General features: G+C 44.0%; 9 non-coding genes and 1 pseudogene across 9 annotated transcripts; all 10 read right to left on the bottom strand.

Annotated features, from left to right (window-relative positions):
* Nucleotides 1-373: 373 nt before the first annotated feature.
* Nucleotides 374-564, bottom strand: LOC141219442 (U2 spliceosomal RNA). Its single transcript, XR_012287915.1, has one exon. It is a non-coding gene; the product is annotated as a U2 spliceosomal RNA (small nuclear RNA).
* A 1,121-nt stretch (nucleotides 565-1,685) lies between these two features.
* Nucleotides 1,686-1,869, bottom strand: LOC141219519 (U2 spliceosomal RNA). The gene has a single exon (XR_012287991.1). It is a non-coding gene; the product is annotated as a U2 spliceosomal RNA (small nuclear RNA).
* Nucleotides 1,870-2,659: 790 nt separating this feature from the next.
* On the bottom strand, nucleotides 2,660-2,751 carry LOC141219526 (U2 spliceosomal RNA; annotated as a pseudogene).
* A 1,122-nt stretch (nucleotides 2,752-3,873) lies between these two features.
* Nucleotides 3,874-4,064, bottom strand: LOC141219441 (U2 spliceosomal RNA). Its single transcript, XR_012287914.1, has one exon. It is a non-coding gene; the product is annotated as a U2 spliceosomal RNA (small nuclear RNA).
* Nucleotides 4,065-5,185: 1,121 nt separating this feature from the next.
* Nucleotides 5,186-5,376, bottom strand: LOC141219440 (U2 spliceosomal RNA). Its single transcript, XR_012287913.1, has one exon. It is a non-coding gene; the product is annotated as a U2 spliceosomal RNA (small nuclear RNA).
* Nucleotides 5,377-6,503: 1,127 nt separating this feature from the next.
* On the bottom strand, nucleotides 6,504-6,694 carry LOC141219439 (U2 spliceosomal RNA). Its single transcript, XR_012287912.1, has one exon. It is a non-coding gene; the product is annotated as a U2 spliceosomal RNA (small nuclear RNA).
* Nucleotides 6,695-7,815: 1,121 nt separating this feature from the next.
* On the bottom strand, nucleotides 7,816-8,006 carry LOC141219438 (U2 spliceosomal RNA). Its single transcript, XR_012287911.1, has one exon. It is a non-coding gene; the product is annotated as a U2 spliceosomal RNA (small nuclear RNA).
* Nucleotides 8,007-9,129: 1,123 nt separating this feature from the next.
* LOC141219437 (U2 spliceosomal RNA) lies at nucleotides 9,130-9,320 on the bottom strand. The gene has a single exon (XR_012287910.1). It is a non-coding gene; the product is annotated as a U2 spliceosomal RNA (small nuclear RNA).
* Nucleotides 9,321-10,440: 1,120 nt separating this feature from the next.
* On the bottom strand, nucleotides 10,441-10,631 carry LOC141219481 (U2 spliceosomal RNA). Its single transcript, XR_012287954.1, has one exon. It is a non-coding gene; the product is annotated as a U2 spliceosomal RNA (small nuclear RNA).
* A 1,122-nt stretch (nucleotides 10,632-11,753) lies between these two features.
* Nucleotides 11,754-11,941, bottom strand: LOC141219518 (U2 spliceosomal RNA). The gene has a single exon (XR_012287990.1). It is a non-coding gene; the product is annotated as a U2 spliceosomal RNA (small nuclear RNA).
* Between the last annotated feature and the right edge of the window lie 2,010 nt (nucleotides 11,942-13,951).

Below are 13,951 nucleotides of genomic sequence, written 5' to 3'. Positions count from 1 at the left end.
TAAATAGATGGTGTGTGTGCAACAATATACTGAAAGGTCAATTATATTGTGCAGCTTATCTCACCACCTGTAGTTATTTAGGTGAAAGCTCCAAAATGCTTGCCTAATATGTCTGTTTATCCAAAAGGAAGTATAGAGGGAGAGCTAGATAGATAGCATTGCATTACATTACATTACATGGCAATGCAATGCACAGTTGCTGAAGTTGAACCAAAATGAGCTTGTCATCTGGCTTCTGCAACTTTTAACATGAAAAATCCAATGAGGAGAAGAAAAGCAAAGCCAAAGAGTCCATCCCAAAATCCGACAAACAAGCAAAATGAACAAAAAGCATTGAATTCAATTCTTTCTGATTTTAGAAACTGCATTAAAGAAGGGGTGCACCGGTCCTGGAGATACTGCAATACCAGGTCAATGCGTGGAGTGGACAGAGCAAGCTCTTTTTCCATCTCCCTGTTCTAAAAATCCATTTAATATATGGTCCCCAGATAGGGGACGTATCAGATATTAAACTGATAAGAACAGATACTACACTTGATCTTAGCCAAAAGGCCGAGAAGCGATAACCAGAATTGCTTTCCGACTACGGTGCCACCCAAGGATTCTGAAAAGTCCATTTGTGGAGATGGCCACCTGGACTCCCGTTAAGAAGACATGCTGTCAACCTCTAGATCCCTCACATGCCTGCACTTTTCGGCTTGCTGCTGCTGCAATCCACGCGTTTTAGATCTGCATAACTCCACCTCTTTTAGCACAGTACCCTCAACCCCCGGCTGTTCCCACCCGCCTCAACACCGTTGGAAGGGAGGAGAACCAATTAAGGCGGGGGGGGGGGTGGAACGAGCAGCTGTCTACCCTTAGCAGGAGGGTTGCTGATTAATTACCTCTCCTGCTGCTGCTGCTGCTGGCTGTCCAGCAGCAGACTGAAGGTGGCTGCTGCTGTGCGCAGGTATATAAAGGCTCAGAGCCTATTATGACACGCGCAGCCAGCGTTCCATTGCCACATTCCGTCTACTGCAGGCGGGATACCTGGATGGCTGAATGTCACTGAGAAGCTCACAGAGACCGCCATAAGCAACAGTTTAAAAGAATGCCACAGACTAATCAACCAAACTTTTTGGGTTGGTTTCTCTTTTATAGTCTGCAGGCATTAAATGAAATAAGTCAGTGTTCCAGCAGAGGGAGACAACGTTTCAGAAAAGGCATTGTAGCAAACCAAAAAAGAAATTTTAAGCGCAGCAGAGTAACCAGCTCACATACCTGTTAGCTCAGGTGAGTTTAAAAGGCTGCTGTTGATAACAAGGGCATTTGCTAAATAGATGGTGTGTGTGCAACAATATACTGAAAGGTCAATTATATTGTGCAGCTTATCTCACCACCTGTAGTTATTTAGGTGAAAGCTCCAAAATGCTTGCCTAATATGTCTGTTTATCCAAAAGGAAGTATAGAGGGAGAGCTAGATAGATAGCATTGCATTACATTACATTACATGGCAATGCAATGCACAGTTGCTGAAGTTGAACCAAAATGAGCTTGTCATCTGGCTTCTGCAACTTTTAACATGAAAAATCCAATGAGGAGAAGAAAAGCAAAGCCAAAGAGTCCATCCCAAAATCCGACAAACAAGCAAAATGAACAAAAAGCATTGAATTCAATTCTTTCTGATTTTAGAAACTGCATTAAAGAAGGGGTGCACCGGTCCTGGAGATACTGCAATACCAGGTCAATGCGTGGAGTGGACAGAGCAAGCTCTTTTTCCATCTCCCTGTTCTAAAAATCCATTTAATATATGGTCCCCAGATAGGGGACGTATCAGATATTAAACTGATAAGAACAGATTTTTTTTTTTTTTCGAAAGCCCGAATTCGTGTACAAAACCCGAGTGCGCTTAAAAAAGTGACAAGTGCCACAAAAAAAGTGCACTAGGATGCTGGTCTTCTTGAAACCCTCTCCAAAAGGAGAAGGGTCCCCCAAACCATTCCCCATCCCTCCGAGCCAGAAGGCCACAGCGAGGAACAGGGACAAATAGCCACCTCCAGCCGAAGCCAGAGGCGACCCAATCTTACCCCCAGCACCTGCCCGAGTTCTCACCCGAGCAAGGCACTGGGAGCCAAAGACTGTGCTCCCCTCCCGGAAGAGGGGAGCCAACAACGCTCTCCTCCCGAAAGAGGAGAGCCAGGGGGGTTCAGGGGGGAGCGGAACCTGATGGCCACACACTCCCCCCCTAGACCTGCCAAGAGAGGAACCCATAAGGGAACCGCATCCCGACAAAATCCTAGTAGGACGTGACACACGTGAATAAGTGGACACACAGTGACAAAGAAATTAAATAAATAGTGAAGGTTTCACAGTATAATACTGCCCGGACCTTCGACCGGGAATTGAAAAAATTCCCCATCCTAAGGCCAGAAGGCCCAGAATAAGGGTGTGTGCGAAGAAAGAAATATTGAAGTGCTTGTGCGAATGTGCCATAAACTCAAGTGGGGTTCCCAATCCCAGTGAGTTAAGGCACCCCAGGGTCACCACTCCTGGGGCACTTCACACTTCGGGCTTTCGATCTTCCCCGGCCCAATGGCGTCGATCCTGGGGGGCCATGCTTTCCACCAGATGACTATATTAGCCACCTGGCGTACTAACAAGCGCCTAAACCCCAGTGTGCATAATGTATCAATCTACTAGGGCGGCCAACATCCAAAACCGCCTTTTCAAAAGATACTACACTTGATCTTAGCCAAAAGGCCGAGAAGCGATAACCAGAATTGGTTTCCGACTACGGTGCCACCCAAGGATTCTGAAAAGTCCATTTGTGGAGATGGCCACCTGGACTCCCGTTAAGAAGACATGCTGTCAACCTCTAGATCCCTCACATGCCTGCACTTTTCGGCTTGCTGCTGCTGCAATCCACGCGTTTTAGATCTGCATAACTCCACCTCTTTTAGCACAGTACCCTCAACCCCCGGCTGTTCCCACCCGCCTCAACACTGTTGGAAGGGAGGAGAACCAATTAAGGCGGTGGGGGGGGGTGGAACGAGCAGCTGTCTACCCTTAGCAGGAGGGTTGCTGATTAATTACCTCTCCTGCTGCTGCTGCTGCTGGCTGTCCAGCAGCAGACTGAAGGTGGCTGCTGCTGTGCGCAGGTATATAAAGGCTCAGAGCCTATTATGACACGCGCAGCCAGCGTTCCATTGCCACATTCCGTCTACTGCAGGCGGGATACCTGGATGGTTGAATGTCACTGAGAAGCTCACAGAGACCGCCATAAGCAACAGTTTAAAAGAATGCCACAGACTAATCAACCAAACTTTTTGGGTTGGTTTCTCTTTTATAGTCTGCAGGCATTAAATGAAAGAAGTCAGTGTTCCAGCAGAGGGAGACAACGTTTCAGAAAAGGCATTGTAGCAAACCAAAAAAGAAATTTTAAGCGCAGCAGAGTAACCAGCTCACATACCTGTTAGCTCAGGTGAGTTTAAAAGGCTGCTGTTGATAACAAGGGCATTTGCTAAATAGATGGTGTGTGTGCAACAATATACTGAAAGGTCAATTATATTGTGCAGCTTATCTCACCACCTGTAGTTATTTAGGTGAAAGCTCCAAAATGCTTGCCTAATATGTCTGTTTATCCAAAAGGAAGTATAGAGGGAGAGCTAGATAGATAGCATTGCATTACATTACATTACATGGCAATGCAATGCACAGTTGCTGAAGTTGAACCAAAATGAGCTTGTCATCTGGCTTCTGCAACTTTTAACATGAAAAATCCAATGAGGAGAAGAAAAGCAAAGCCAAAGAGTCCATCCCAAAATCCGACAAACAAGCAAAATGAACAAAAAGCATTGAATTCAATTCTTTCTGATTTTAGAAACTGCATTAAAGAAGGGGTGCACCGGTCCTGGAGATACTGCAATACCAGGTCAATGCGTGGAGTGGACAGAGCAAGCTCTTTTTCCATCTCCCTGTTCTAAAAATCCATTTAATATATGGTCCCCAGATAGGGGACGTATCAGATATTAAACTGATAAGAACAGATACTACACTTGATCTTAGCCAAAAGGCCGAGAAGCGATAACCAGAATTGGTTTCCGACTACGGTGCCACCCAAGGATTCTGAAAAGTCCATTTGTGGAGATGGCCACCTGGACTCCCGTTAAGAAGACATGCTGTCAACCTCTAGATCCCTCACATGCCTGCACTTTTCGGCTTGCTGCTGCTGCAATCCACGCGTTTTAGATCTGCATAACTCCACCTCTTTTAGCACAGTACCCTCAACCCCCGGCTGTTCCCACCCGCCTCAACACCGTTGGAAGGGAGGAGAACCAATTAAGGCGGGGGGGGGGGTGGAACGAGCAGCTGTCTACCCTTAGCAGGAGGGTTGCTGATTAATTACCTCTCCTGCTGCTGCTGCTGCTGGCTGTCCAGCAGCAGACTGAAGGTGGCTGCTGCTGTGCGCAGGTATATAAAGGCTCAGAGCCTATTATGACACGCGCAGCCAGCGTTCCATTGCCACATTCCGTCTACTGCAGGCGGGATACCTGGATGGCTGAATGTCACTGAGAAGCTCACAGAGACCGCCATAAGCAACAGTTTAAAAGAATGCCACAGACTAATCAACCAAACTTTTTGGGTTGGTTTCTCTTTTATAGTCTGCAGGCATTAAATGAAAGAAGTCAGTGTTCCAGCAGAGGGAGACAACGTTTCAGAAAAGGCATTGTAGCAAACCAAAAAAGAAATTTTAAGCGCAGCAGAGTAACCAGCTCACATACCTGTTAGCTCAGGTGAGTTTAAAAGGCTGCTGTTGATAACAAGGGCATTTGCTAAATAGATGGTGTGTGTGCAACAATATACTGAAAGGTCAATTATATTGTGCAGCTTATCTCACCACCTGTAGTTATTTAGGTGAAAGCTCCAAAATGCTTGCCTAATATGTCTGTTTATCCAAAAGGAAATATAGAGGGAGAGCTAGATAGATAGCATTGCATTACATTACATTACATGGCAATGCAATGCACAGTTGCTGAAGTTGAACCAAAATGAGCTTGTCATCTGGCTTCTGCAACTTTTAACATGAAAAATCCAATGAGGAGAAGAAAAGCAAAGCCAAAGAGTCCATCCCAAAATCCGACAAACAAGCAAAATGAACAAAAAGCATTGAATTCAATTCTTTCTGATTTTAGAAACTGCATTAAAGAAGGGGTGCACCGGTCCTGGAGATACTGCAATACCAGGTCAATGCGTGGAGTGGACAGAGCAAGCTCTTTTTCCATCTCCCTGTTCTAAAAATCCATTTAATATATGGTCCCCAGATAGGGGACGTATCAGATATTAAACTGATAAGAACAGATACTACACTTGATCTTAGCCAAAAGGCCGAGAAGCGATAACCAGAATTGGTTTCCGACTACGGTGCCACCCAAGGATTCTGAAAAGTCCATTTGTGGAGATGGCCACCTGGACTCCCGTTAAGAAGACATGCTGTCAACCTTTAGATCCCTCACATGCCTGCACTTTTCGGCTTGCTGCTGCTGCAATCCACGCGTTTTAGATCTGCATAACTCCACCTCTTTTAGCACAGTACCCTCAACCCCCGGCTGTTCCCACCCGCCTCAACACCGTTGGAAGGGAGGAGAACCAATTAAGGCGGGGGGGGGGGGGGGGGTGGAACGAGCAGCTGTCTACCCTTAGCAGGAGGGTTGCTGATTAATTACCTCTCCTGCTGCTGCTGCTGCTGGCTGTCCAGCAGCAGACTGAAGGTGGCTGCTGCTGTGCGCAGGTATATAAAGGCTCAGAGCCTATTATGACACGCGCAGCCAGCGTTCCATTGCCACATTCCGTCTACTGCAGGCGGGATACCTGGATGGCTGAATGTCACTGAGAAGCTCACAGAGACCGCCATAAGCAACAGTTTAAAAGAATGCCACAGACTAATCAACCAAACTTTTTGGGTTGGTTTCTCTTTTATAGTCTGCAGGCATTAAATGAAAGAAGTCAGTGTTCCAGCAGAGGGAGACAACGTTTCAGAAAAGGCATTGTAGCAAACCAAAAAAGAAATTTTAAGCGCAGCAGAGTAACCAGCTCACATACCTGTTAGCTCAGGTGAGTTTAAAAGGCTGCTGTTGATAACAAGGGCATTTGCTAAATAGATGGTGTGTGTGCAACAATATACTGAAAGGTCAATTATATTGTGCAGCTTATCTCACCACCTGTAGTTATTTAGGTGAAAGCTCCAAAATGCTTGCCTAATATGTCTGTTTATCCAAAAGGAAGTATAGAGGGAGAGCTAGATAGATAGCATTGCATTACATTACATTACATGGCAATGCAATGCACAGTTGCTGAAGTTGAACCAAAATGAGCTTGTCATCTGGCTTCTGCAACTTTTAACATGAAAAATCCAATGAGGAGAAGAAAAGCAAAGCCAAAGAGTCCATCCCAAAATCCGACAAACAAGCAAAATGAACAAAAAGCATTGAATTCAATTCTTTCTGATTTTAGAAACTGCATTAAAGAAGGGGTGCACCGGTCCTGGAGATACTGCAATACCAGGTCAATGCGTGGAGTGGACAGAGCAAGCTCTTTTTCCATCTCCCTGTTCTAAAAATCCATTTAATATATGGTCCCCAGATAGGGGACGTATCAGATATTAAACTGATAAGAACAGATACTACACTTGATCTTAGCCAAAAGGCCGAGAAGCGATAACCAGAATTGGTTTCCGACTACGGTGCCACCCAAGGATTCTGAAAAGTCCATTTGTGGAGATGGCCACCTGGACTCCCGTTAAGAAGACATGCTGTCAACCTCTAGATCCCTCACATGCCTGCACTTTTCGGCTTGCTGCTGCTGCAATCCACGCGTTTTAGATCTGCATAACTCCACCTCTTTTAGCACAGTACCCTCAACCCCCGGCTGTTCCCACCCGCCTCAACACCGTTGGAAGGGAGGAGAACCAATTAAGGCGGGGGGGGGGGTGGAACGAGCAGTTGTCTACCCTTAGCAGGAGGGTTGCTGATTAATTACCTCTCCTGCTGCTGCTGCTGCTGGCTGTCCAGCAGCAGACTGAAGGTGGCTGCTGCTGTGCGCAGGTATATAAAGGCTCAGAGCCTATTATGACACGCGCAGCCAGCGTTCCATTGCCACATTCCGTCTACTGCAGGCGGGATACCTGGATGGCTGAATGTCACTGAGAAGCTCACAGAGACCGCCATAAGCAACAGTTTAAAAGAATGCCACAGACTAATCAACCAAACTTTTTGGGTTGGTTTCTCTTTTATAGTCTGCAGGCATTAAATGAAAGAAGTCAGTGTTCCAGCAGAGGGAGACAACATTTCAGAAAAGGCATGGTAGCAAACCAAAAAAGAAATTTTAAGCGCAGCAGAGTAACCAGCTCACATACCTGTTAGCTCAGGTGAGTTTAAAAGACTGCTGTTGATAACAAGGGCATTTGCTAAATAGATGGTGTGTGTGCAACAATATACTGAAAGGTCAATTATATTGTGCAGCTTATCTCACCACCTGTAGTTATTTAGGTGAAAGCTCCAAAATGCTTGCCTAATATGTCTGTTTATCCAAAAGGAAGTATAGAGGGAGAGCTAGATAGATAGCATTGCATTACATTACATTACATGGCAATGCAATGCACAGTTGCTGAAGTTGAACCAAAATGAGCTTGTCATCTGGCTTCTGCAACTTTTAACATGAAAAATCCAATGAGGAGAAGAAAAGCAAAGCCAAAGAGTCCATCCCAAAATCCGACAAACAAGCAAAATGAACAAAAAGCATTGAATTCAATTCTTTCTGATTTTAGAAACTGCATTAAAGAAGGGGTGCACCGGTCCTGGAGATACTGCAATACCAGGTCAATGCGTGGAGTGGACAGAGCAAGCTCTTTTTCCATCTCCCTGTTCTAAAAATCCATTTAATATATGGTCCCCAGATAGGGGACGTATCAGATATTAAACTGATAAGAACAGATACTACACTTGATCTTAGCCAAAAGGCCGAGAAGCGATAACCAGAATTGGTTTCCGACTACGGTGCCACCCAAGGATTCTGAAAAGTCCATTTGTGGAGATGGCCACCTGGACTCCCGTTAAGAAGACATGCTGTCAACCTCTAGATCCCTCACATGCCTGCACTTTTCGGCTTGCTGCTGCTGCAATCCACGCGTTTTAGATCTGCATAACTCCACCTCTTTTAGCACAGTACCCTCAACCCCCGGCTGTTCCCATCCGCCTCAACACCGTTGGAAGGGAGGAGAACCAATTAAGGCGGGGGGGGGGGGGTGGAACGAGCAGCTGTCTACCCTTAGCAGGAGGGTTGCTGATTAATTACCTCTCCTGCTGCTGCTGCTGCTGGCTGTCCAGCAGCAGACTGAAGGTGGCTGCTGCTGTGCGCAGGTATATAAAGGCTCAGAGCCTATTATGACACGCGCAGCCAGCGTTCCATTGCCACATTCCGTCTACTGCAGGCGGGATACCTGGATGGCTGAATGTCACTGAGAAGCTCACAGAGACCGCCATAAGCAACAGTTTAAAAGAATGCCACAGACTAATCAACCAAACTTTTTGGGTTGGTTTCTCTTTTATAGTCTGCAGGCATTAAATGAAAGAAGTCAGTGCTCCAGCAGAGGGAGACAACGTTTCAGAAAAGGCATTGTAGCAAACCAAAAAAGAAATTTTAAGCGCAGCAGAGTAACCAGCTCACATACCTGTTAGCTCAGGTGAGTTTAAAAGACTGCTGTTGATAACAAGGGCATTTGCTAAATAGATGGTGTGTGTGCAACAATATACTGAAAGGTCAATTATATTGTGCAGCTTATCTCACCACCTGTAGTTATTTAGGTGAAAGCTCCAAAATGCTTGCCTAATATGTCTGTTTATCCAAAAGGAAGTATAGAGGGAGAGCTAGATAGATAGCATTGCATTACATTACATTACATGGCAATGCAATGCACAGTTGCTGAAGTTGAACCAAAATGAGCTTGTCATCTGGCTTCTGCAACTTTTAACATGAAAAATCCAATGAGGAGAAGAAAAGCAAAGCCAAAGAGTCCATCCCAAAATCCGACAAACAAGCAAAATGAACAAAAAGCATTGAATTCAATTCTTTCTGATTTTAGAAACTGCATTAAAGAAGGGGTGCACCGGTCCTGGAGATACTGCAATACCAGGTCAATGCGTGGAGTGGACAGAGCAAGCTCTTTTTCCATCTCCCTGTTCTAAAAATCCATTTAATATATGGTCCCCAGATAGGGGACGTATCAGATATTAAACTGATAAGAACAGATACTACACTTGATCTTAGCCAAAAGGCCGAGAAGCGATAACCAGAATTGGTTTCCGACTACGGTGCCACCCAAGGATTCTGAAAAGTCCATTTGTGGAGATGGCCACCTGGACTCCCGTTAAGAAGACATGCTGTCAACCTCTAGATCCCTCACATGCCTGCACTTTTCGGCTTGCTGCTGCTGCAATCCACGCGTTTTAGATCTGCATAACTCCACCTCTTTTAGCACAGTACCCTCAACCCCCGGCTGTTCCCACCCGCCTCAACACCGTTGGAAGGGAGGAGAACCAATTAAGGCGGGGGGGGGGTGGAACGAGCAGCTGTCTACCCTTAGCAGGAGGGTTGCTGATTAATTACCTCTCCTGCTGCTGCTGCTGCTGGCTGTCCAGCAGCAGACTGAAGGTGGCTGCTGCTGTGCGCAGGTATATAAAGGCTCAGAGCCTATTATGACACGCGCAGCCAGCGTTCCATTGCCACATTCCGTCTACTGCAGGCGGGATACCTGGATGGCTGAATGTCACTGAGAAGCTCACAGAGACCGCCATAAGCAACAGTTTAAAAGAATGCCACAGACTAATCAACCAAACTTTTTGGGTTGGTTTCTCTTTTATAGTCTGCAGGCATTAAATGAAAGAAGTCAGTGTTCCAGCAGAGGGAGACAACGTTTCAGAAAAGGCATTGTAGCAAACCAAAAAAGAAATTTTAAGCGCAGCAGAGTAACCAGCTCACATACCTGTTAGCTCAGGTGAGTTTAAAAGGCTGCTGTTGATAACAAGGGCATTTGCTAAATAGATGGTGTGTGTGCAACAATATACTGAAAGGTCAATTATATTGTGCAGCTTATCTCACCACCTGTAGTTATTTAGGTGAAAGCTCCAAAATGCTTGCCTAATATGTCTGTTTATCCAAAAGGAAGTATAGAGGGAGAGCTAGATAGATAGCATTGCATTACATTACATTACATGGCAATGCAATGCACAGTTGCTGAAGTTGAACCAAAATGAGCTTGTCATCTGGCTTCTGCAACTTTTAACATGAAAAATCCAATGAGGAGAAGAAAAGCAAAGCCAAAGAGTCCATCCCAAAATCCGACAAACAAGCAAAATGAACAAAAAGCATTGAATTCAATTCTTGCTGATTTTAGAAACTGCATTAAAGAAGGGGTGCACCGGTCCTGGAGATACTGCAATACCAGGTCAATGCGTGGAGTGGACAGAGCAAGCTCTTTTTCCATCTCCCTGTTCTAAAAATCCATTTAATATATGGTCCCCAGATAGGGGACGTATCAGATATTAAACTGATAAGAACAGATACTACACTTGATCTTAGCCAAAAGGCCAAGAAGCGATAACCAGAATTGGTTTCCGACTACGGTGCCACCCAAGGATTCTGAAAAGTCCATTTGTGGAGATGGCCACCTGGACTCCCGTTAAGAAGACATGCTGTCAACCTCTAGATCCCTCACATGCCTGCACTTTTCGGCTTGCTGCTGCTGCAATCCACGCGTTTTAGATCTGCATAACTCCACCTCTTTTAGCACAGTACCCTCAACCCCCGGCTGTTCCCACCCGCCTCAACACCGTTGGAATGGAGGAGAACCAATTAAGGCGGGGGGGGGGGGTGGAACGAGCAGCTGTCTACCCTTAGCAGGAGGGTTGCTGATTAATTACCTCTCCTGCTGCTGCTGCTGCTGGCTGTCCAGCAGCAGACTGAAGGTGGCTGCTGCTGTGCGCAGGTATATAAAGGCTCAGAGCCTATTATGACACGCGCAGCCAGCGTTCCATTGCCACATTCCGTCTACTGCAGGCGGGATACCTGGATGGCTGAATGTCACTGAGAAGCTCACAGAGACCGCCATAAGCAACAGTTTAAAAGAATGCCACAGACTAATCAACCAAACTTTTTGGGTTGGTTTCTCTTTTATAGTCTGCAGGCATTAAATGAAAGAAGTCAGTGTTCCAGCAGAGGGAGACAACGTTTCAGAAAAGGCATTGTAGCAAACCAAAAAAGAAATTTTAAGCGCAGCAGAGTAACCAGCTCACATACCTGTTAGCTCAGGTGAGTTTAAAAGGCTGCTGTTGATATCAAGGGCATTTGCTAAATAGATGGTGTGTGTGCAACAATATACTGAAAGGTCAATTATATTGTGCAGCTTATCTCACCACCTGTAGTTATTTAGGTGAAAGCTCCAAAATGCTTGCCTAATATGTCTGTTTATCCAAAAGGAAGTATAGAGGGAGAGCTAGATAGATAGCATTGCATTACATTACATTACATGGCAATGCAATGCACAGTTGCTGAAGTTGAACCAAAATGAGCTTGTCATCTGGCTTCTGCAACTTTTAACATGAAAAATCCAATGAGGAGAAGAAAAGCAAAGCCAAAGAGTCCATCCCAAAATCCGACAAACAAGCAAAATGAACAAAAAGCATTGAATTCAATTCTTTCTGATTTTAGAAACTGCATTAAAGAAGGGGTGCACCGGTCCTGGAGATACTGCAATACCAGGTCAATGCGTGGAGTGGACAGAGCAAGCTCTTTTTCCATCTCCCTGTTCTAAAAATCCATTTAATATATGGTCCCCAGATAGGGGACGTATCAGATATTAAACTGATAAGAACAGATTTTTTTTTGACTTGGAATGTACCCAAACATAGGTACACCCGTTTATTGGATAAAACTTAATTACAATACATTAGATATGAACATAAAATCATTACATTTTAAAATACATTCGCACATAAATTGATTTCAGTTCAATAAGGCAATAAAATTACATTAAAATACAGACAATGTGTTTAGATTGCTGTGTTCCATTCTTTTACCAGCCATTGTTTTGATAAAATTACATTTCTCTTTTTATCCAATAAATAATACATATACATTTCACTGAAAGCCAACTCTAAAACATCTTTCACAGATAAAACATCGTGTTTAAAAAGAAGGATGTTCCTGGCCTTCCATAGAGCTTCTTTGATGGTACTGATTGTCTTCCATGCGATGATCCTCTTGCTGGCGTTGGGGCACTCCACACGACCAAATAAGACAGTTTCAAAAGTAAGATCCTTAATGTTTGTCATTTTTTGAAGCAAGGGAAATATTGTAGTCCATGTTTGTCGTGCAAAGTGACAAGTCCATAAAACATGTAAAACAGTCTCATCTCCGAGGCATCTTTGTCTTGGACATCTGGCAGTTCTCACGAGTCCTCTTCGGTGTTGGAATGCCCGACATGGAAGACAATCATGCACACAGCTCCAGGCCAGGTCCTTCTGGGAATTAAAAAGATAGGGTTCATTAATAACTTTCCATATGTCAGTACATTTATTATCATTAAAATTCCCAATCTGTACAATTGATTCCTTTTGTTTGAAACCATTTAAAATCATTTTGCTATCTCTTAAGTCTTCTGCACTTTTCCCTTTTAAGTCATACGTGTTTACAATAGTTCCTAAAATCTTATAGCTTTCTGGTGTATTAAGAGCATATGGGGAACTTAAAACTGTTTCAAACCATCCATGACGTTTCATAAAATAACCTGTGTTAAAACGGATAAAATATGACCAATAACTATTTTTCGACAGTGCATTAAAACATAAAACAAAAAATCTTATTAAAACAAAAGCTCTAAAATCGGGGAAATCTTTACCGCCTTTCTCTTTAGGCTTGACCACTAACTCTCTTTTCAATTTCTCCATCTTGGAGCTCCAGAAAAAAGTGAAACAAGCTTTGATTATTTTCGTAAAGGTATGTGTGGGGGGGGGGGGGGACACCAAACTTAAGTACAATAACAAAGGCACAATTACCATTTTTATAACTAGTACCTTCCCTTCCATTGTTAATTTCCTCAACCTCCACATACATAGTTTTTGATTTACCTTTTGTGCCACAAGATCCCAGCTTTCTTTACCTTTGTTTGTTTCGTTAAAAATCACACCTAGAATCTTTACAGAGTCACATTCAGGAACCGGTACATCATTTAAAATCATATTCCCCACATTTAAAATACAGCTTTTATTAAAATTTACTTTAAAACCAGATCCACCACAGAAGTATTCCACTTGCCGTAGTGTTTTCCGGATAGACAGGGCATCTTTACATGTTATGGCTACATCATCCATATATCCAGTAACTTTTGCTTCTAGCCCTCCCCCACCTGGCAAATGGACGCCTCGGATTTGCTTGTCTCTCCTTAAGACACTGAGTAGGGGTTCAAGGGCACAAATAAATAACAAGGGGGACAGAGGGCAACCTTGTTTTACACCAGAATTTAAAAACACATCACTTGTCTTAAAACCATTTACTAAAACCTTACTAGTGCAACCATGATAAAATGCTTTGAGAGAGCATAAAAAACCTTCTGGTATACCCATTTTAGCTAAAACATTAAAAAGGAATTGGTGTGACACTCTATCAAATGCTTTTTCAAAGTCGAGAGACAGGACCGCCAGCTTATTTCCCCTCGACTTTGTGTCATCTATTACATCTTTGATTAGATTCAAATTTTCCCAAACACTCCTTCCTGGTATGCCACACACTTGGTTTGGGTGGATTATGTTACCTATTACCTTTTTAAGTCTATTTGCACAAATTTTTGCCATTATTTTGTAATCACAATTTAGAAGGGTGATAGGTCTCCAATTTCTTAGTTGCGTTTTGTCTTCCTTTTTGT

This window comes from Phyllobates terribilis, unplaced genomic scaffold (assembly GCF_046119375.1).
Source record: "Phyllobates terribilis strain yellow unplaced genomic scaffold, ASM4611937v1 Scaffold_274__1_contigs__length_2534360, whole genome shotgun sequence".
NCBI lineage: Eukaryota > Metazoa > Chordata > Amphibia > Anura > Dendrobatidae > Phyllobates > Phyllobates terribilis.
The sequence above is the reverse complement of the archived record's forward strand: the minus strand, read 5'-3'. Positions and strand labels throughout refer to the sequence as shown.